The 21,000-nt window shown below is 39.8% G+C and overlaps 1 protein-coding gene across 6 annotated transcripts in view; it reads left to right on the forward strand.

Annotated features, from left to right (window-relative positions):
* Window positions 1–21,000, forward strand: part of secisbp2l (SECIS binding protein 2-like) — a 175,455-nt gene that overhangs the window by 41,972 nt on the left and 112,483 nt on the right. For 2 of the 6 annotated variants that reach the window (XM_059952515.1, XM_059952516.1), the window contains exon 2: window positions 15,720–15,811. The exons of the other annotated variants lie outside the window; for them this stretch is intronic. The gene's annotated coding sequence lies outside the window, so the exon portion shown is untranslated. The remainder of the gene's footprint in view (window positions 1–15,719; window positions 15,812–21,000) is intronic. 6 annotated transcript variants of the gene reach the window in all.

The raw sequence follows: 21,000 nt of genomic DNA on the forward strand, positions 1-21,000 counted from the left end.
TAAATTATTTACAGAGTGTTTTGTGGGATAAATGTCGATTGGCTGCCACTGCAACTGAGCTAGTTAGCAGTTGGTGTTAATATCAGAGGACTTTGTCAGTTGGAATCAGTTCTAAGGAAAACTTGTTGGAAGAACATATTTTGAGTGGGCCAGATCATCACTTATAAAATTGAGTATTTTAAAGAAGTATGAGGATAATTGAAGATACGGTAGTTGATGTTGTTGAGTGACTAGCAAGGCATTTTTTAAAAAGTCCTTCATTGCAGACGGCTCCAAAAGATTTTGATGCATGGGATCCATTGTCACTTGATAGATTGGATTTTAAATTGGCTTTTCCATAAAAGACAGTTGAGATGTGGAGGTGTTATTCTGAGTGGAGGTCTTTGACCAATTCTGACCTGCAGAGAATGTTGTTGTTCGTCCTTCGGAGTCGAAGACGACCACAACTTCTGTCAGGTGGAGGGTTTGTGACTGTGGGTCCGGAGGTGACTGGTGAGGCCAATCCGGGCCCTGAAAGCTTGCCCACATGTGGGACTCATGAGGGTAGATGCTGCAGTGGAAGTGGAGGTAGATCAAGCCTTGCATGAGGCACATTTCCTCTGAGCCTCTGTGGTACGTCTGATTTCTGCTGCATACGCTCCTTTAGTGGTCCTGCTCCACCAAATTGGGCGGTCCAGAGCAAGCGATTCCCAGCTACTGGTATAGATGTTGAGGTCTTTGAGGGACACTTTGAGGCAGTCTTTGAAATGTTTCTTCTGCCCTCCAACTGAGCGCTTGCCCTGGCTCAGCTCTCCATATAGCAGCTGTTTTGGTAGTCGACTGTCTGACATCCTGATGACATGGTCAGCCCATCTGGCTTGGGCTTTCTGTAGGAGGGTGTAGACGCTGTGGGTGCTAGCCCGCTCCAGGACCTCCATGTATAGGACTTTGTCCGGCCATCGTAAGTGGAGAAGTCTGCGGAGGCAGCTCAAGTGGAAGTGGTTGAGCTGTTCAGCATGTCTGCTGTAGACAGTCCAGGTCTCGCTGGCATAGAGGAGGGTGGTGAGAACCACTGCTCGGTAGACCTTCAGCTTGGTAGTAAGGCTGAGTCCTTCTTTCTTTTTCAATCTTTTTATTGAATTTCATATATAAAAGAAACATAATATAATAATAAATAGGTTATAAATGCATAAGACTTGAAATTGAATTAATAGTAGGATAACAATATCCTATTAAAATATCAACATATAAACATAGTACATTATCAATCAAGTCTATAATAATTATATGAAAAAAAATAAAAATAATTATCAAAAGAAAAAGAAAAAGAAAAAATTATAAAAATACAGGCAAAAAATATAAAAAAAATACTAAACTAAACTAACATGGGCAATAATAACAGTTTATTTGTATATGATAGTGCCAAAAACTCCGGAACTCCATACCTGAACAAGGATAAGTAATTAATTCATATGAAAATGTCAAATGAACGGTCCCCAAGTTTCTTCAAATTTAATTGATGAGTCAAAAATAGTGCTTCTAATTTTTTCCAAGCTCAGAAAAGAAATGGTTTGAGAGAACCACTGGAACGTGGTAGGAGGATTTACTTCTTTCCAATTTTGTAATATAGACCTTCTGGCCATTAATGTTACAAAAGCAATCATTCGTCTAATTGAAGGGGAAAACTGATTATCATCCTCATTTGGTATACCAAAAATTGCAGTAATAAAATGAGGTTGTAAATCGATATTCCAAACTGAGGAAATGGTAGCAAATATGTCCTTCCAATAGTTATGTAAAGCGGGACATGACCAAAACGTGGGTCAATGAAGCCACATCTGAATGACATCTGTCACATTGAGGGTTAATATGAGAGTAGAATCGAGCAAGCTTATCTTTAGACATATGAGCTCTATGTACAATTATAAATTGTATTAAAGCATGTTTAGCACATACAGAAGAAGAATTAATCATTTGTAAAATTTTTTCCCATTTTTCTATTGATATATTATATTGAAGTTCTTTTTCCCATTCTTGTTTAATTCTACCTGATATTTCTGGTTGTATCTTCATAATCATATTATAAATAAAAGCCACTGATAGGGATTTAAGGTAAAAATCATACCTAAAAAGTCCATTGAAGTTGAATTGGGGAAGGATGGTAGAATTTTATGTAAAAAATTTCTAATTTGTAAATATCTAAAAAAAGTTAGATTTAGGTAATTCAAATTTGTTGGAAAGTTGGTCGAAAGACATCAAACTACCTTCAAAGAAAAGATCACGAAAACATTTTATACCTTTCCTTTTCCATATGCTAAAGGCTTGATCTGTCAAAGAAGGTTTGAAAAAAAAATTAAGTAAAATAGGGCTATCAAGAACAAAGTTTTTCAGAGTAAAAAATTTACGAAATTGAAACCAAATTCGTAATGTATGTTTGACAACAGGGTTAGATATCTGTTTATTAAATTTAACTAAATTGGTAGAAAGAGAAGAACCCAGAACAGAGAATAGAGAATTATTTGTAAGAACAGAAGCAACAGGTTTATGATATATTAGTTTAATCCATGATATAAAATTAGGACTAAAATTAAAATATCTCAAAGTGTTAAATAAGTATACCCATTCAACTCTATCAAAGGCTTTTTCAGCATCTAGTTTTAGGGATGCATCTGACAATCGCGGAAAGCTCCTGGTCCTGATGGTTTTATTATAGAATTTTTAAAAACTTTTTCTTCTTTGCTTTCCCCTGGCTATGTGAAATTTTTAATGATGCATTTGTTAAGAAGAGATTACCTCAGTCTTTTTATGAAGCTACTATCTCTCTAATTCTTAAAAAAGATAAGGATCCCACTCTATGTGCATCTTATCGCCCTATATCACTATTAAATGTAGATTCTAAGATTCTTACAAAAATTTTAGCTATTAGGTTATAAAAGGTATTATCACAGATTATTTCAGAAGATCAAACTGGTTTTATTAGGAATCGGTATTCCTTTTTTAATATTAGAAAATTGATTAATATAATTTACACTTCATCACCCACAATTCCAGAATGTGTTATTTCACTAAACGATGATCAATAAGAAAATAATCAATTCTCGAATAACTGTGATATACATGTGAAAAAAATGAAAATTCTTTATCTTTAGGGTTCAAAAACAGCCATATTTCAGTGATTCCCGAATCAACCATAAAAGAATTAATAAGTGAGGCTGATCTATTCGGAAGAATTCGAATAGGTTTAGATCTATCCATTGAAGGATTCAAACAACAATTGAAATCTCCACCCATTATCAACATATATTCATTTAGATTAGGAAGGGAAGTAAATAAACGTTTAAAAAATTCAGGGCAGTCAAAGTTTGGAGCATAAATATTAACTAAAACCACTTTTCGATTAAAAAGTGAGCCAGTTATCAACAAAAATCTGCCCTGTGGATCAGAAATAATTTCATGATGTGTAAACGAAATTGAAGGGTCTATAAAAATAGACACACCCCTAATTTTGGCGGTAGAATTCGAGTGGAATTGTTTACCTTTCCAGAACCTAAAAAAGCGTTGATTATCCTCCCTCCTAATATGGGTCTCCTGTGCAAAAATAATATTAGCATTTAGTCTATGGAATACTTTAAATATTTTTTTACGCTTAATCGGATGATTTAAACCATTAGTATTTCAAGAGATAAAGTTAACAGACTTATCCATCATGTCAATACTAATTGTGTATATCATAAAAGGTTAAAAAGACACATAACCCATAAATCAGGAAGAAGGAAAAATGATTCAGGAGCAACCGGAGAACATGACACCTCAACAATATTAATAATTTAAAGTCGGCCCATAAACTAAAAGCAAAAAAATAAAAAGCAAAAGCGTGAAAGAAGATCCCTACCCCCTCCCCCAACCCCACGGAAAAAAGCCAAGCGGCAGGCGCACAAACTAACACTAATATTAGCCCCATTTTCAAGATGGCGACTTCATGAAAAGAAAGAAAAGAGAAACTATATAACACCCAGATATAAATACAGGGTTGTAAACAAAAAGAATATATATCTATCAAAATGAAAAAATAATATAAAAAAGTAAAAAATCATTAATAAAAAAAGGATTACCTTTGAAGTTTAAAATAGTGTAATATGCCTTTAAAAAAAAATACCATATTCAAATATAAGGAAATGACGTTTCAAAAACAAAGACTTATGGGAAGAAGAAATGACATTTTGAAAAGACCATGTTACAAAATATAGATATAAATTCACCAATCTTATTTTTAAAAAAAGGTTATCAAAATAGAATTAAAAAAGGGTTCAATAACCACTACAATATATATATATAAAAAGTTCAAAAATTCAAAACATTCGTCCCATTCTCAAATACAGGCAAATAAACGCTTACGGAAAGCAAAGTCTTATGGGAAGAAGAAACGACATCTTAAAAAATAAATCATTATTACAAAGTCTTAACATGTATATCTAATCCACAGGGAAAAAAATTAATTAAGAAAAAAGACATTATAGTTAAGTTAAAAAAGCATCTGTAAATCATGATAATAATAAAAAAAAAACCAGGTCTACAGACCAAAAAATAAAAAGCTATACCGCAGCTTCATAAGTTAAAGCCTAAAACGGAATGGCGTCTTCTCTCCAAAAGTTCTTCCACATAACACATAGTTCAAGTTGTACAAGAAGAGCGATATTCTTCAACGAATTTCTTCGCTTCTTCCGGAGTATTAAAGAAACGCTGATTGTTGTCGCTCAACGTAATTCTGAGATTCGCTGGATATCTTAAAGCTTGTTAAAGTCCAATCGAATGAATCTCCGCCATCACTGGTTTAAAAGCAATTCTCGCCCTCATTACCTCGAATGAATAGTCTTCTACAATACGAAACTTGTTGTTTTTGTGAGAAATCATACCTTTCTGACGAACTAATCGAATTAAAAGCTCTTTCTCCCGAGGATAATGGAGACGGACAATCACAGCTCGTGGCTTGTCTTTCGCAGCCGAAAATCTCGAAACTCTGTGGGCACGATCAATAGTAGGTTTAACCCGCAAAGTGTCCTCGCCAAAAATTTCCCACAATAAATTAGAGAAATATTCAGTTAAGTCACCAGACTCAAGATTTTCGGGAAATCCAATTATACGCAAATTCTGTCTGCGAGACCGGTTTTCAAGATCGGTGATTTTAAACTTATACTGCTCCACCATTTTAGCGGTCGATCGTACCTTCTCCTCCAAAGTTTCGATTGTACGTATTTTTTCACAAATTATCTTGTCAAGAGCCGCAAACTTTTCTTCATGACGTTCAATAACTGCTGCCTGCAATTGAAGCTTGATATCAAATGATTTAACGACTTCTTCAAGCTCCGATATTTTTGCAGTAAGTTTGTTTTCCAGACTTGCAAGTTTAGTATTCAGAAGATTGGAGATTGCATCGAGAGTTATGGGGTCTTTAGACGATTTCTTAGATACAGACATTTTAAGTTTGAAAAAATTAAATCCAGTGTTATTTTTAAAAAGAAAAATAAATCATAAATATCAACCCATATGATTAAGTACGAAAAGATTTGATTAAAGGGTGATTAAAGCTTAAAAAATGAAGAGCACCTAAAAGGCAGATGTCTATGTCGCCATCTTGAAACTCCACCCCCCTAGGGCTGAGTCCTCTCCGTTCCCATATATTCTCATGGAGTCTCCCAAAGGTGGCACTGGCTTTGGCAATTCTGTTGCTGATCTCTGCATCTATGTTCACAGCTCATGATAGAGTACTGCCCAGATAAGTAAAGCTGTCGACTGCCAGTAGCTTCTGTGCCTTTAATGTGATGTGTGGTTCCTGGTAGGGCTTTCCGGGTGTGGGCTGGTACATAACTTCGGTCTTTTTGGTGCTGATTGTAAGTTCAAAATTGTCACAGGCTCATGAGAAGCAGTCCATTTCTTGCTGCATCTTCTGCTCTGTGCTGGCATTGAGGGCACAATCATCAGCGAATAAGAGGTCTCCGACGATGGTCTCCTTTACCTTTATAACAGCTTGTAGACACTGAGGTTGAATAGCCCACAGCCAGTCCTGTATCTGACGTGTATACCATCCTGACAATCGCGGAAGGCATCATTCAGCATAGCAGAGAAGTCCATGCTAAAGAGTGTAGGGGCAAGAACACATCCTTGCTTCACACCATTCATCACTGGGAAGGCTTCTGACTCGTCACCATCATCCAAAACTTTCACCATCATGCCATTGTGGAACTGCTGAACCATCGTGATGAACCTGCTAGGGCAGCCAAACTTCTCCATTATCTTCCATAAGCCATCTCTGCTGACCGTATCAAATGCTTTGGTCAGATTGATGTAAGTCATGAAGAGGTCGCTGTGCTGCTCTTGACATTTTTCCTGGAATTGGCGTGCAGCAAATATCATGTCGACAGTTCCACGCTCTGCACGGAAGCCACACTGGCTTTCTGGGAGGAGACCTTGCTCAAGGTGTTGGAGGAGGCGATTAAGCAGGACACGAGCCAAGATCTTCCCAGCTATGTACAGGAGGGAGATGCCTCAGTGATTGTCACAAGACTTGCGGTTGCCTTTTCTCTTGTAGCGCATCTTTCAACTGTTGCGGGACCTTTCCTTCATTCCACATAGACTGGAAGAGCTCAGTCAGCTTCTGCATCATGAATGGGCCTCCTGCTTTGTAGACTTCAGCAGGGATTGCATCTGATCCTGGTGCTTTGCTACAAGAAAGTTGCCTGATGGCTTTTCTGACTACTACTTCTGTGGGGAGGTTGTCAAGGTCCTGGTTGATCTCCACCTGAGGTAGGCGAGCAATGGCCTCATCATTGATTTTGGCAGGGCGGTTGAGGACCTGGTTGAAGTGTTCTCCGAAATCTGCTTTTTCTCTGTCAGCAGCTGAGACCCATCTGCACTGAGGAGGGGGGAGGAGCTAGAGGACTGAGGTCCATACTTAGCCTTTAAAGCATCGTAGAAACACTTGGTGTCGTGACTGTCTGCGTAGCACTGGATCTCATCGGCCTTATTGCTGAACCAGACATCCTGCATCTCACGGAGTTTTTTCTGCACTTTTCGTCTTGCACTGGTGAAGGCATCTATCTTTGCTTGTGATGTGGGATCGTTCTGGTGCGCTCTGAACAGTTGGTGTTTCTCTGACAGCAGTGCCTGTATCTCCTCGTCGTTCTCATCGAACCAGTCTTGATGTCTACAGATTGCTGGTCCGAGGTGTTCGAGAGCGGTAGAGTAGACCACATCTCTGAAAGCTGTCCACTGCTCTTCAATGCTGGTGTGGTCATCCTGTGTCAAGCAGCCTGCTATCTAGGTCTTCACGAAATTCTTCTGCAACTACGCTGCTCTTCAGCTTGGAGACATTGAGCCTCTTTGCAGTCTTCTGACCTTGGGGTCTTCTCACAGGCAGGATGCAAAGTTTAAACTTGGAAGCTGAGTCGACGATCCGTCCAGCAGTCGGCACCACATGTGGTCTTTGTCACTCTCACGTCTTGCCAGTCCCTCTTTCTGGTGATGACATAGTAGATCAGATGCCAGTGCCTAGAGCGTGGATGCATCCAAGATGTCTTGTTACAGGTTGGGAGGTGGAATAGTGTGTTGGTGATGACAAGGTCATGCGTAGCACATGTCTTGAGGAGCAGCAGGCCATTGCTGTTACACTTGAATTCCAAGAATCCCTTCCCAGGTCTGGTAATCTGTCCCCACTCTGGTGTTAAAGTCCCCAAGGACAATTAGCTTCTCTGACTGTGGGACTGCTGCTATGAGGGTGTCAAGTTCTTCATGGAACTTACCTTTGATGTCATCTGGGTTGGTCATTGTTGGGGCATATGTGCTGATCAGCGTTGCACTTCTCTTATTGTCAAGTGGGAGCCGAAGCGTCATCAAGCGATCGTTGATGCCCTCTGGAAGTTTGGCAAGTTTACAAGCAAGGTGGGATCGGATGGCAAATCCAACGCCAGCCTCTCGTCGTTCAGTGCTGAACTCCAGAAGAAGGTGTACCCACCACCTCGTTCTGTAAGCTGGCCCTTGTCTGCTAGGCGTGTTTTGCTGAGTGCTGCAATGTCCACGTTATAGCGGGCTAGTTCTTTGGCGACCAGTGCTGTTTTTCTTTCTGGTCTGACAGCCTTGGTGATGTCAAGCAGAGTTCGCACGTTCCACGTGCTAAGGTTGAGCACCTTCACTTTTGTCGTCTTTGTAGTTCGACCACTGAGTGGGAACCTTTTCTAGCCCCTTCCTCCATGGAGGTGAGCAGAGTGATTCCTAAAGAGGACTGCTCAGACACCCAGGGGGCTGCCGAGCTCCACTGCCGCTGCATTCCAGTGGAGAATGACCCAATGCCCTGGGCTGCCTGTGTGCAGGTTTGTGACTACAGCTTCCAGTGTATCCACACCTGCTGCTTTGCGACTCGCCCATTGCCACAGGACTTGAAGCTTTTTAGCGGAATGGGTTTGGAGTCGTGACTTGCGCTTGACTTGGATTAAAATGAGGGAGAGTTGTGCAAATCGTCAGCCTCACTCTCTCGTCCCAACCTATCTGTATCCAGTTGCAAGACAGAGTCGAGACGGCTGGAGATAAGTCGGGATGCAGTATCCTACGTGTCTCACTGTGCCCTGATTGCGCTCCACAATCCAGAATGGATGCCCTCACATTTACCAACATTGTACTCCATCTGCCAGACCCTTGCCCACTCATGTAACCTATATACCATAGATTCCGGACTACAGAGTGCACCTGATTAAAAGCCGCACGCTCTAGTTTTAGAAAGAAAATCAATTTTGTACTTGTACAGGCCGCACCGGATTTTAAGCCGTAGGTGTCCCACATTGTAATATGAGATATTTACACAGAAAGATATTACACGTGAGGATTTTTTAACTTTTAATTAAATCCGTATGGTAACATAAACAAATACATATTGCAAATGCTTTTTTTCGAACAGTGCCTGTAACACAGCTACTTTTAAATATACATATGTATCGGTAACACACAAATTACGTTGCATACACTTTTTTACTGAACAGTGCACGAACAACATTCCAATATCTCCTAACGACTGGTAAAAAAAAATATATATACTGCAGCCTACCAGGAAAAGTTATTGATCGCCTTCTTCATCTTCCTCCTGCGCACTAAAACCATCAAAGTCCTTCAGTGTCCGAATTGAACAACCTCAGGATCTCGTCACTCACTTCAGTCTCTGTTGTCGCTCTCACTTGAGCGCACGCGGTCCTCTTCATCATGCAGCAGTCCAGCCTTTCGAAACCCGTTGGTGATGGTGGATGTTGTGACACGGCTCCACGCATTTAGGATCCACTGGCAGACTTGAGTTAAAGATGCTCTTTGCATGCGTCCTGTTTTGGTAAAGGATTTCTCGCCGCTCGTCATCCAAGCCTCCCACTCAACGCGCAGCACCACTTTAAATGCCTGGTTCACGCTGATGTCCAGTGGCTGCAAATACTTCGTGGTGCCCCCAGGAATCACAGCTGGAATTGAGTTTGTACTCTTGATGGCAGCTTTCACTGAACTTTCATTGTCAGCCGCTTAAAAATCACCATCGGTGGAAGCTTTAGTCCGGATGCTGTGCAGCTCAGAACACAAGTAAAATGCGTTCTCTGATGGCCACTTGTTTTCAGTGTGATGGACGAGTCACCTTTTTTATTAACAGTCCGAGTGAGAGGCAGGTCAAACGTCAAAGGTACTTCATCCATATTTATGATATCACCTGGCCCGATGGAATTCTCCGCTATCTTTGTTTGAGTGAATGTGCGGAAGTTAGCAAGTTGTTCCTCGTGGTCGGGAGGGAGCTGCTGACACAGAGTCGTGCGTACCCTGATGGACAGGCCTTTTCGTCTCATAAATCTAAAACATAAACGATGGCCCACCTCTAAAATCTTCGATTTTCATTTTGGTGGCGATTGCTTTAGCCTTCAGTCCGATCTGCACGGTGGAAACACCATGGCCGCCTGCTCTCTGTGTGTTAACCCAGTCTTCAAGAAAGTTTTCAAGTTCGGGCCATCTGCTATGATTACCTCTGAAAACTTTTGTCGTCTTTTTGCATTGACTCAGTTCTTCACGCTGGCGTCTCCACCGTCTCACCATCGATTCATTTATGCCAAGATTATGTGCAGCAGCTCGATTTCCTTCTTCAACCGCCAGATTGATCGCCTTTAACTTAAAAGCTGCATCATATGCTTTTCTTCGAGTGTTTTCCATGTTGATGAGGGTGAGTACAAATGATTTACAATAATTTAATTGTGAAAGTGCGCTTGATTTATCGTACAATTTCATTGGACCTCTGTGAACTACTCATCAATTTTATTGGTCTACTGTTACGAGGCAAAATGTTTTTGACGGCATGAGAAAAAAACATGCATTAGCCGCACCGTAGTATAGGCCGCAGTGTTGCCGCAGTGTTCAAAGCGTGGGAAAAAAGTAGCGGCTTATAGTCCGGAATTTACGGTACATCTCTCTGCAGACTCTGTATCTTCTGCAAATTTGCATTTCCACTCAATTTAGTATCATCAGCAACCTTTTCTGAATCGTTAATGTATATCATGAACAGTTGCTGGCCCAGCACCAACCCCTGCGGTACACTGATTGCCAACTAGAGTAACACCTGTGTATCCCAACTCTCTGCTTCCTATTAGTTAACCAATCCTCTATCCATACTAATACATCACCCCCAACTCTATGCATCCTTAATTTGTGGGTAATTCATTTATGCAGCACCTTATCGAACACCTTCTGGAAATCCAAGTAAATAACGTCCCTCTTCTCATCTGTCCACTGCACTTGTTACATAACCATATAACAATTACAGCACAGAAGCAGGACATCTCAGCCCTTCTAGTCCGTGCCGAGTGCTGACTCCCACCTAATCCCACTGACCGGCACTCAGCCCATAACCCTCCATCCCTTTCCTGTCCATAAACCTATTCAATTTTGCTTTAAATGACAATACTAAACCTGCCTTACTGGAAGCTCATTCCACACACTACCATCACTATCACGTAGTACTGGCAGCAATACTGAGAACGCCACCCTTGAGGTCCTTTTCTTCAGCCTTCTGCCTAGTTCCCGAAACTCACTTTAGGACCTCGTCCCTCTTCCTGCCTATGTCATTGGTACCAACATGCATCACGACTTCTGGTTGCTTTCCCTCTCGTACCAGGATGTCATGCACCCGGTCAGAGACTCCCTGGCACCTGGGAGGCAACAAATCATGCAGGTGTCCTTCTCATGTCCACAAAATCTCCTGTCTGCTCCCCTGACTATAGAGTCTCCAATGACGACAGTTATCTGCCTTTTGTTACCTGCCTTTTGCATACATGCTTTTATGAGCAGTGGTGTGACATTTGTCATCTTCCAATCTTCTGGAACCTGCCCAGAGTCAAGAGAATTTTGGTAAATTATTGCCAAAGCTTCTACTATAACTATACTATACCTTGAACCACTGAAGTTAAACACAAAATAGTCATTCAAAACCACTGCCTTTTCCTCGTTACCCAATATCAATTCCCCCTTCTCGAACTCCAAGGGACCTATGTTCGCTTTAGCTACCCTTTTCTGTTTTATGTAACTATAAAAACATTACTACCCATTTTTAAATTTTATGGTAGTTCATTTTCAAAATCTAGCTTCACTTTCTTTATTGCTAGCTTAATGATTCTTTATTGCATTTTAAAAATTTTCCCAATCTTCCAGAATCCTGCTGCTCTTGGCCACTTTGTGTGAACAAGCTTTTAGTTTGATGCTGCCTTTTATTTCCTTAGTTATCCAAGGCTAGCTATGCCCACCCTTACTGTCCTTTTAACTGGAATATACTTTTGAGGATCCTGAAAAATTTCTTTGGAAGTCTTCCACTGTACCTCAATCGTCCCACCTTATAGCCTGTGTTCCCAGTCGACCCTATCCAAATCCTCCCTCGCCCATTGTAGTCTCCATTGTTTTGGCATAATACACTAGTTTTTGATCAAACTAGTGCACCCTCCATTTGTATGAGAAACTCCTTCCAAGATGATCCCTAACGACAAGATCACTAATTTTATCTCTCAGTGCACAGGACCATAGCACGTTCCCTTTATGTAACATGCTGTTCTAGAAAGCCACCACGGATGCATTCTCTGAAGTCCTGAAGACTGCTTTGAACAACGTAATTCACCCAAGATTTTTGCTGCACAAGGCATCTTGGGGTGCAAAAATCATCACTCCCTGAAAGAAAATAATGTAGGTAGAGTTGTAAAGAGGACATTTGGCTTGCTTTCATCAGTCTGGGCATTGAGTATCAGTCACCAGGATACTTGGCAGCTACACCCTATCCTCGCTATATGTGGGGGATACGTTTCTTGCAGTTGACGCATAATGTGAATAATTATTTAAATAGAGAAAATAGGGGTATGTTCCAGAGGACTTCCTAAATATGTTTTATCTGTAATTTATTCACATTTTCATACGTATGACACAAAAGCAGTACCACAAAGCAGCATTTATATTATATTTTATCAATATAAGGTAATGTCCCCTAAAACCCTCACTAATTTTTAATAGATGCACCGTATAAAGTATTCTTCTGGGGTGCATCACAACCTGGTATGGAAGTTGTCTTGTTCAAGACCGGAAGAAGCTGCAGAAGATTGTGAACATAGCCCAGCACATCACACAAACCAATCTTCCGTCCTTGGACTCACTTTACACCGCATGCTGTCGGAGCAGTGCTGCCAGGATAATCAAGGACACAACCCACCCAGTGGGACTTTTTGTCCCACTTCCCTCTGGGAGAAGGTTCAGGAACTTGAAGACTCGTACGGCCAGATTTGGGAACAGCTTCTTTCCAACTGTGATGAGACTGCTGAATGGATCCTGACCCACATCTGAGCCATACCTTCCAAATACCTGGACCTGTCTCTTGGGTTTTTTTTTGCGCTACCTTTCTTTCCCTTTTCTATTTTCTATTTATGACTTATAATTTAAATTTTTATTATTGTACTCCAGGGAGCATGAAGCGCAGAATCAAATATCGCTGTGACGATTGTACGCTCTAGTATCAATTGTTTAGCGACAATAAAGTAATAATAATATTCAGTGTAAGTTGAAAGTTAACATACGAGGGTGTACAGTACTCACTAGCAGTGGCAGGTGTGTGCGCTCTGGGAGATGAGTGGGTGTTGTGGTGTCGGGATCATATCAAGGACAGCAAGGGGTGAAGGAAGACTCACAGAACTCTTAGAACTGCCGGCAGCAGGAAATGACGCCGGTTTGAATAAAGTGGTGAAGGTTGTTTGCTTGGCAGCATTTTATTTTTCAGCATAAGTTTGCTTGTAAGGAAGAAGGGTTGATGGCAGAGAACGACTGAAATGCTGACTCCATTCTAAATTTGGGTCCATGTCCATCGCCATTTGTGGCAAGTGTTCCGACTTCACCATTCCCTCACCGTTGATTTTCAAACTCCCGGGATTTTCAAAATCATCTGTTGCTTGCAGCATCTGAGAGATAGTTCGCCATTAAAAAAAATACCCCTTGAATGTGGATCACACCTTGGTCGAGTCGCTGAATCAGCGATGTTGTGTTAGGTGGCAGGAAACACACTGTTATGTTAGAATGAATGCTGTCCAAATGTTTAGGGTGGGCTGGCTCATTGTCAAGCAACAAAAGAACTTTAAAGGCAAGATTCTGTTCCCGGTGATAGTGTCCCAGAGCTGTGTTACCTTCAGCTGATGCTGCGCTGTTTATAATTACCAATTTTTGTTTTCAAGTGTTAAAGCGGTTCTCTGCCACTTGGCTGATGGCCCAGGACATGACATCAGACACTTAGGAGGCATTATTAATTATTTCAAGCACAAAATCACTGCATCGTAGGTAAAACCAACAGTAGTTTAAGAGTGCAAGATCACACATCTACACCTTGCCAAAACCAATGTGAGACTGGCGGGAGTGAGACTGTGAGGCGTGTGTACCTGACTTGTATTGGCGGGAAAGCAGTGCTCCTTGCATAACTGAATCCGCATAGTCTAAGACACATATAACGAGGATAGGGTGTATGCTAAAACTTTGGCTCAGTTGTGTTTGGAGCACTGTGTTCAATTTTTTCTTGTCTGGAAAGATATGTAAGCTTTGGAGATGGTGCACAGGAAGTTTTCCAGGATGTTGCCTGGCTCAAGAGTAATGAGGATGGTAAAACTTTAATTATTTACTCAAAATCCTCAAAAGGCTGAGTAGAGATATATAAAACTACGAGAGGGCTGTAGACAGCATTTTTCCCTAGGTAAAAATGTCAAACATGAGGGGATGCGGTTTTACTGTGAGAGGGGAAACAGTTCAAAGGGGATGTGCATTTAAGTTTTTTTACATACATATCTGAAATATTAATTATGATAGTGATGTTTAATATTCATTAAATAGGCACATGAATAGAGGGATATGGACAGATGAGATTAGCTTAATTTAACGGGCCTAAAAAATAATAAATACATAAATCTTATTTGGTATATGTATATTGAGTAGATTAAAATCATGCAAAAAAGCAGAAATACTATATATATTTTTTTTTAAATGAGGTAGTGTCCAAGGGTTCAATGTCCATTGTGTAAAATGTATAGTTAGAGCATCTTAATTTTGCTCGGAAATACTGTTGTGAATTGCTATTTCAAAAGCATGATTTTTAAAAAAAATCCTGTGTGTGACATAGAAATGTAGGAAATGGGAGCAAGAGTAGACTCACCATTGTTCAATGTAATCCTGGCTGATCATCAACTTCAGCAGCAACCTTGGTGTCACTCGTAATCTGTCAAGTATTAACAAATACAGTGGATTCTGGTTTATTGAGGCATCTGCTTATTTGGGACAAGTCTTAAAGAATAAAATCTAATTGAGAAAATAACTGGATTCCCTTGGATTATTTGGGGCACTGTGCTACTTAATTAGGACAGGAGACTGTTGCTGAACACTTTCTGATGAGTTGCGTGAACTTGTTTGGCTGTTTGACATGACGTTGTGCTCGGCGTAAGCAGTTTTTAAATAGTGTCAGTTGCCTATGTTTGTATTCAAAAAGCAATGACTTTTGTCATGATAGTTGGCAAGTAATGAGAAGTTAGGCAATTCCAAACTCTTTTCCTCATTATGGTTTCAAGCGTTCAGGCTTGGAGATGCCAGAAACGCAGAATTTAAAATGAAACTATTTCACCACTTCAGATTAGGAACTACAAAGAATTTGAAGGTATCAACAGTCATTTTGGATGTTATAATACAAATGAAGATCTGGAGAATGCAATCAACGAAGGCAGTTGTTAGTGGCTGCATTGATTTTGTTCATTTACAGTCAATCAGAAGAACACAGCGGTGTTCACTGGATGAATTCCTCTAAAAGTCACTGTTTTATAGCATTGGTAGTGTTCTAATTTGTTCAGTATTTTATTTAAATATACAATGTCACTCAGTTAACAGTCTTTCTTACACCTTTTTAACTTTGACTGATGAGGACAGCTGCCTTGGTTCCCCATGTGTACCAATTAACCACAGTCCAATGTACTTCAATCTATTTTATGATACTGGTCTCCAGCCTTTTGTGGATGAGAACTCCCCAGGTTCACTCTCTGTTCCAAAAATCAGTATTTTAAATTATAAGACTGAAGAAACTGAAATTTTGAAGAGATTTTAAATTACAAGTTACTTTGTATAAGTGCCAAACTATCATCTCAGAAAGCACTAATGTTTTTCTTTTTGTTTTGTTTCATTTACAGAAACTAGTATTCCAGTGTGCCAGCATGTGCTAGAATATAGTGAATTAGCCAACTTTAATAGGAAACTGGAAGGATTGTTTTGTAAATAGCAGGTAAAAGAATATTTAGTTCCCCCTAGACATTGTCACCTGTTTGTTCATAATATTCTATTTGCTCCTAAGAAATTAACAGTTTATGGAAAAGTATTGAATTGTTCCATTTATAATAGTTAATGAAAGATCTCATTGAATTTCAGTTTAACTGAAAAGTACATAAAATTGTTGACATGTTGCGCTTTTGGTAACCTTGGTGTGTTTGATTGGTTTTGTTTGTTACTCTTTTTTAACTTTATGACACAAAATAGATTTTATTGCAGGAAATAAGTAATTTGCAACTTAGATCAATGCACACAAATTAGAATCAGATTGGGGTTAATATCACTGGCGTATGTCGTGAAATTTGTTACCTTACTGACAACAGCACAATGCAATATATGATATAGGAAAAAGGTTAAATCTTTGTATTTTTGTGTGTGTGTGTGTGTGTATGTATACACACACACACACACACACACACACACACACAAAAATAATATGTGTGTATGTCTATTAAACAAAGTGAACCCATGAACAATAGCTCAATGTCCATTTAGAAATTGGATGGCAGTGGGGCAGAAGCTGTTCCTGAATCATTGAGGCTTCAGGCTACTGTATCTCCTTTCTGGGTGATGAGGGTACCTGATAATGGGCGCTGCCTTTCAGAGGCACTGATCCTTGATGTCTTGGATACTACGGAGGCTAGTACCCACGATGGAGCTGACAAATTTTACAACTTCCTTTAGCTTCTATTGATCCTGTGCAGCAGCCCCTGCCCCCCACACCAGACAGTGATTCAGCCAGTCAGAATGATCTCCATGGTACATCTGTAGAAGTTTTCAAGTGTTTTAGGTGACAAAGCAAATCTCCTCAAGCTCCGAATGAAATACAAGCACCGTCTTGCCTTTATTGGTGTATCGATACATTGGGACCATGTTAGATCCTCAAAGATCTTGACACCCTAGCTCTTGAAGTTGCTCACTCTAATTCTGATCTCTGAGGATTGGTTCATGTTCCCTTGCTCTACCCTTTCTGAAGTCCACAATCAACTCTTTGGTCCTACTGACATTGAGTGCAGGGTTGTTGCTGCGACGCCACTCTTACTAGCTTGTATATCTTACTCCTGTGCACCTTCTCGTCTCCATCTGAGATTCTGAATTTGAATATTTTTGCACTAGACTCCTGCATTTAATGGCAGATGGCTAAAATTTACCGTCAGAATTGAAACGATAACAGCATAGGTCTCAGATTCTTAAATCTAAAGTGATCTAATGTCCGAAGTTAATTTGGAGAATGATTTTTGAGATCATTGTCAATTTCTGTTGGATAAACATATCTTCATTCAACAGTGAATGACTGAAACAGTGAATAGATCCAACGAAGTGCAGCAGCTCCGTTATTCTGAAGAAATGTTCTTACTCATGTTGGTTGTGATGGTTCCCTTAGAAATGCTTTAAAATGCCACTGCTGCTTGATTTTACTTTCCTGATTGATAGGATTTTTTCACTATTTTCATTAAAGATTTTCAATGAAAGCCCACTATTTCAGGTTTAAAAGAACTGAACTCTAATGAATACTCTTGTGTTAATTTAATATTCAGTAGAAACAAGAATGTATGGGCTTTCACTGAGAAAGCAAGATTTTTTTCAATGTACTTGTTGATTAGTGTAGTGAGTGTTAGCCTGAAATAATTTCAGAAGGAAATGTGGATCTGTTCTAGTTCCGCAGGGAATATAGGGAAAAACAGATCGGATGGATTGTTGAATGGAATTTGTGTGAAGGCTGCTGTTGAACAGCTGATGACTTAAAATGCTAATTTTATCTGTGGTTCTTTTGGCATGGGACACACAAACTACATAGAAATTGTAATTTTCAAAAATAATTTTCATTATTTATTCACTACACGTGCCTTTTTTTGTCTATAATAAAACTTTGTAAAGATGTTTGAAAATTTGCTCACTTTGTAATTTATGAACTAGTCATTGTTTTTTGGCAGCTGCAGCTCACTCTAATGTTTCCTTTGAATTCTCTTTTGTTGCAGTTAATGCCGCAAGAACAAATTATAGTTGTTAAAATAGAACAACAGATAAACTTTGTTTTTCCACTTGTTGGGAAGTGGGTTGCACTTAAAAATCAGTCATGCAGCACATCGAAGATCATTCAGCCCACTCTGTACATGCTATTCATGTAGCCACCCACACCAATACCATTGCCCAGCACTGGTCTATAACAGCATTTCTCACTCGGGTTCTGCAGACCCCTAGGGTTCCATGAGTGGTCACCAGGGGTTATGTGAGGGATCATAATTTTAAAAAAATATAGTTTTTTGAACTTGGTTCAATGCTAGTGCTTGCAATGGTAGACGGTGACCGAGCAGCCCCATTCGTAATCTCGTAGGGGGTCTCTCAGCCCAGTATGGGAGTGTGCAGTAGGACTGTATTTGGTTGAGCCTATTCTCAATTATTTGATGTGAGATAGTGGAGGCCATTGATAATTGGTAAGAACTATACTGTACAGAGTGGAGGATGGTAGGCTGATGGGGAGAATGAACTGCGTTTTCCAAGCATTGAATGGACTTGCCCAACTTGGGTTATGATATCGGCCTGTCCTCCCAAATTACTTCATCAACCTCCCCTTGCATGCTGCCGACTGACTAATGGGAGCGAGCAAACTACCAATGTAGTTAGGCATTGAGGAATGCCTATGGTAGGGCATTGAAGAATGCAGTAGAACAGAGTGATCTAGGAATAATGGTGCATAGTTCCCTGAAGGTGGAATCTCAAGTGGATAGAGTGGTGAAGAAAGCTTTTGGTATGCTGGCCTTTATAAATCAGAGCATTGAGTATAGGAGTTGGGATGTAAAGTTAAAATTGTACAAGGCATTGGTAAGGCTGAATTTGGAGTATTGTGTACAGTTCTGGTCACCGAATCATAAGAAAGATGTCAACAAAATAGAGAGAGTACAGAGGAGATTTACTAGAATGTTACCTAGGTTTCAGCACCTAAGTTACAGGGAAAGGTTGAACAAGTTAGGTCTTTATTCCTTGGAGCATAGAAGGTTGAGGGGGTACTTGATAGAGGTATTTAAAATTATGAGGGGGATAGATAGAGTTGACGCTGATAGGCTTTTTCTATTGAGAGTAGGAGAGATTCGAACAAGAGGACATGATTTGAGAGTTAGGGGGCAAAAGTTTAGGGGTAATGCGAGGGGGAATTTCTTTACTCTGAGAGTGGTAGCTGTGTGGAATGAGCTTCCAGTAGAAGTGGTAGAGGCAGGTTTGATTTTGTCATTTAAAGTAAAATTGGATAGGTATATGGACAGGAAAGGAATGGAGGGTTAGGGGCTGAGTGCAGGTCAGTGGGACTAGGTGAGAGTAAGCGTTCGGCACGGACTAGAAGGGCTGAGATGGCCTATTTCCATGCTGTAATTGTTGTATGGTTATATTGGAGGGAAAATTTTCATTCTACATGCCACGACTTTTATGCATGCTGGCGTGCTACTTTGCTGTTGTTATAAATATTACACAAGATGGATTGTGTAGTTTGGAAGTGAATTGTATTGTAGTTTACATATTTTTCGTAAATTTTTGCGGTTTAACAAGCATCAAGAGCGAGGATAGAAATAGTCTTATTTCAGTTGAAGTTGGAATCCATGTGTGCTTATCCCAAGTTGGACCCAGAATTGAATATCTGTGCAGTGAAAAACAAGCACGGGTTTTACATGCCAAGCCTATCTTTGAGCTTGATTATGTCGCTTAGTCAGAATTTTTTTTTAAAGTCTTGAGCTATATTTTGTTCATATTGCTTTGGTTTATGGTTTTTAGTAACTTTGTCAATAAATTTTCATGTAGCATTAATTAAAATCAATTTACAACCTTTATTTTAAATTAAATCTACAAGCAGACCTTGAAAAAATAAATCCTATTTTGGCTTAACCTAATTATTTCACAGAAATTTATTATGTTTGCCTTATGATTTAAAATTTATGAAAGGGAAAGAAAGATCAATGTCAAGAAAGGGAAGTAAAGCTTAACTACCTGTTTTTTTTCAAGAAAGGTTGGCTAAAAATTTATTCTCTATTCAGAGGAACATTGAGAATTATTTTAGGATTATTATATTGACAAACTACTGATCAGGTTAATGTACTGTGAGCTATAGATATAATAATAGTTACACAGGGGTTCCCTGAGACTGACAGTTCTTTCAAGGGTTTCTCCAGGGCAAAAAGGTTGAGAAAAGCTGGTCAACAGTGTCTTCACATCCAGATGTTTCTTAAACGTTGAGCGCTTCTGCCTCAACCACCCTCTCAAACTGTGTATTTCAGACAAATTATTTCTGGTATGGCAAGATTGCGTCTTTTCTCTTTGGAGTGAAGGAGAATGAGAGGTGACTTGATAGAGGTCAATAAAATTCTGAGAGTGATAGATGCAGCAGACAGCTAGTGCCTTTTCCTTAGGGCACCAATGCACTTGGTTAATATCAAAGGACATCCTTTGTTCAGAGCAGTAGCATCATTTCTATGCTGTGGTGAATAAAACTGCCTTGCTAATATACAAATACACCACATCTTTCTTGTTTCATACACCATGCAATGAAAGCTGGCATCCCAAATGCAATATTTTCTGGCCAATCTACCTGTCATGCTGTCTTCAGAGATCTGTGGATGCAAATCTAGTCCTTTCTGTTTATTAGTATTCCCTGGGACTGTGTATGATTTCCCAAAATGGAACATGATATTTAACAGAATTTGGCTTAGTTCACCATCGCTTTGTGTGATTTCTTTTTTTTTCCCCAGCTGATGACTATATTTTTGAAGCCTGACACGATCCTCCACATGATGCAGAATGTTACCAATTTTTGTCATCTGCAAACTCAAATAGTACCTGTACATTAACATCTAGTAAATGCATACAGCAAACAGTAAAGAAACCAGTACCAATCCCTGCTGCCATGTGTACAGTGCCTAATGTCGGAGGAAACCCATGTAGTGATGGGGAGAATGTGCAAACTGCTTGCAGACAATGATGGGAACTGATCAATATTCTGGTTGCTGGCACTAGAGAGTTGTGTTAACAGCAATGCTACAATACCACACTTATGAGATTAGATTGAATGGGGCATCTTAGTCAACATGGACCAATTTCTGAACTCTATTTTATGATTTGCAATTTTGGCAGATTTTCTGGCTTGAATAAAACTAGAATCTC

This window comes from Hypanus sabinus, chromosome 28 (genome assembly GCF_030144855.1).
Source record: "Hypanus sabinus isolate sHypSab1 chromosome 28, sHypSab1.hap1, whole genome shotgun sequence".
Lineage (NCBI taxonomy): Eukaryota > Metazoa > Chordata > Chondrichthyes > Myliobatiformes > Dasyatidae > Hypanus > Hypanus sabinus.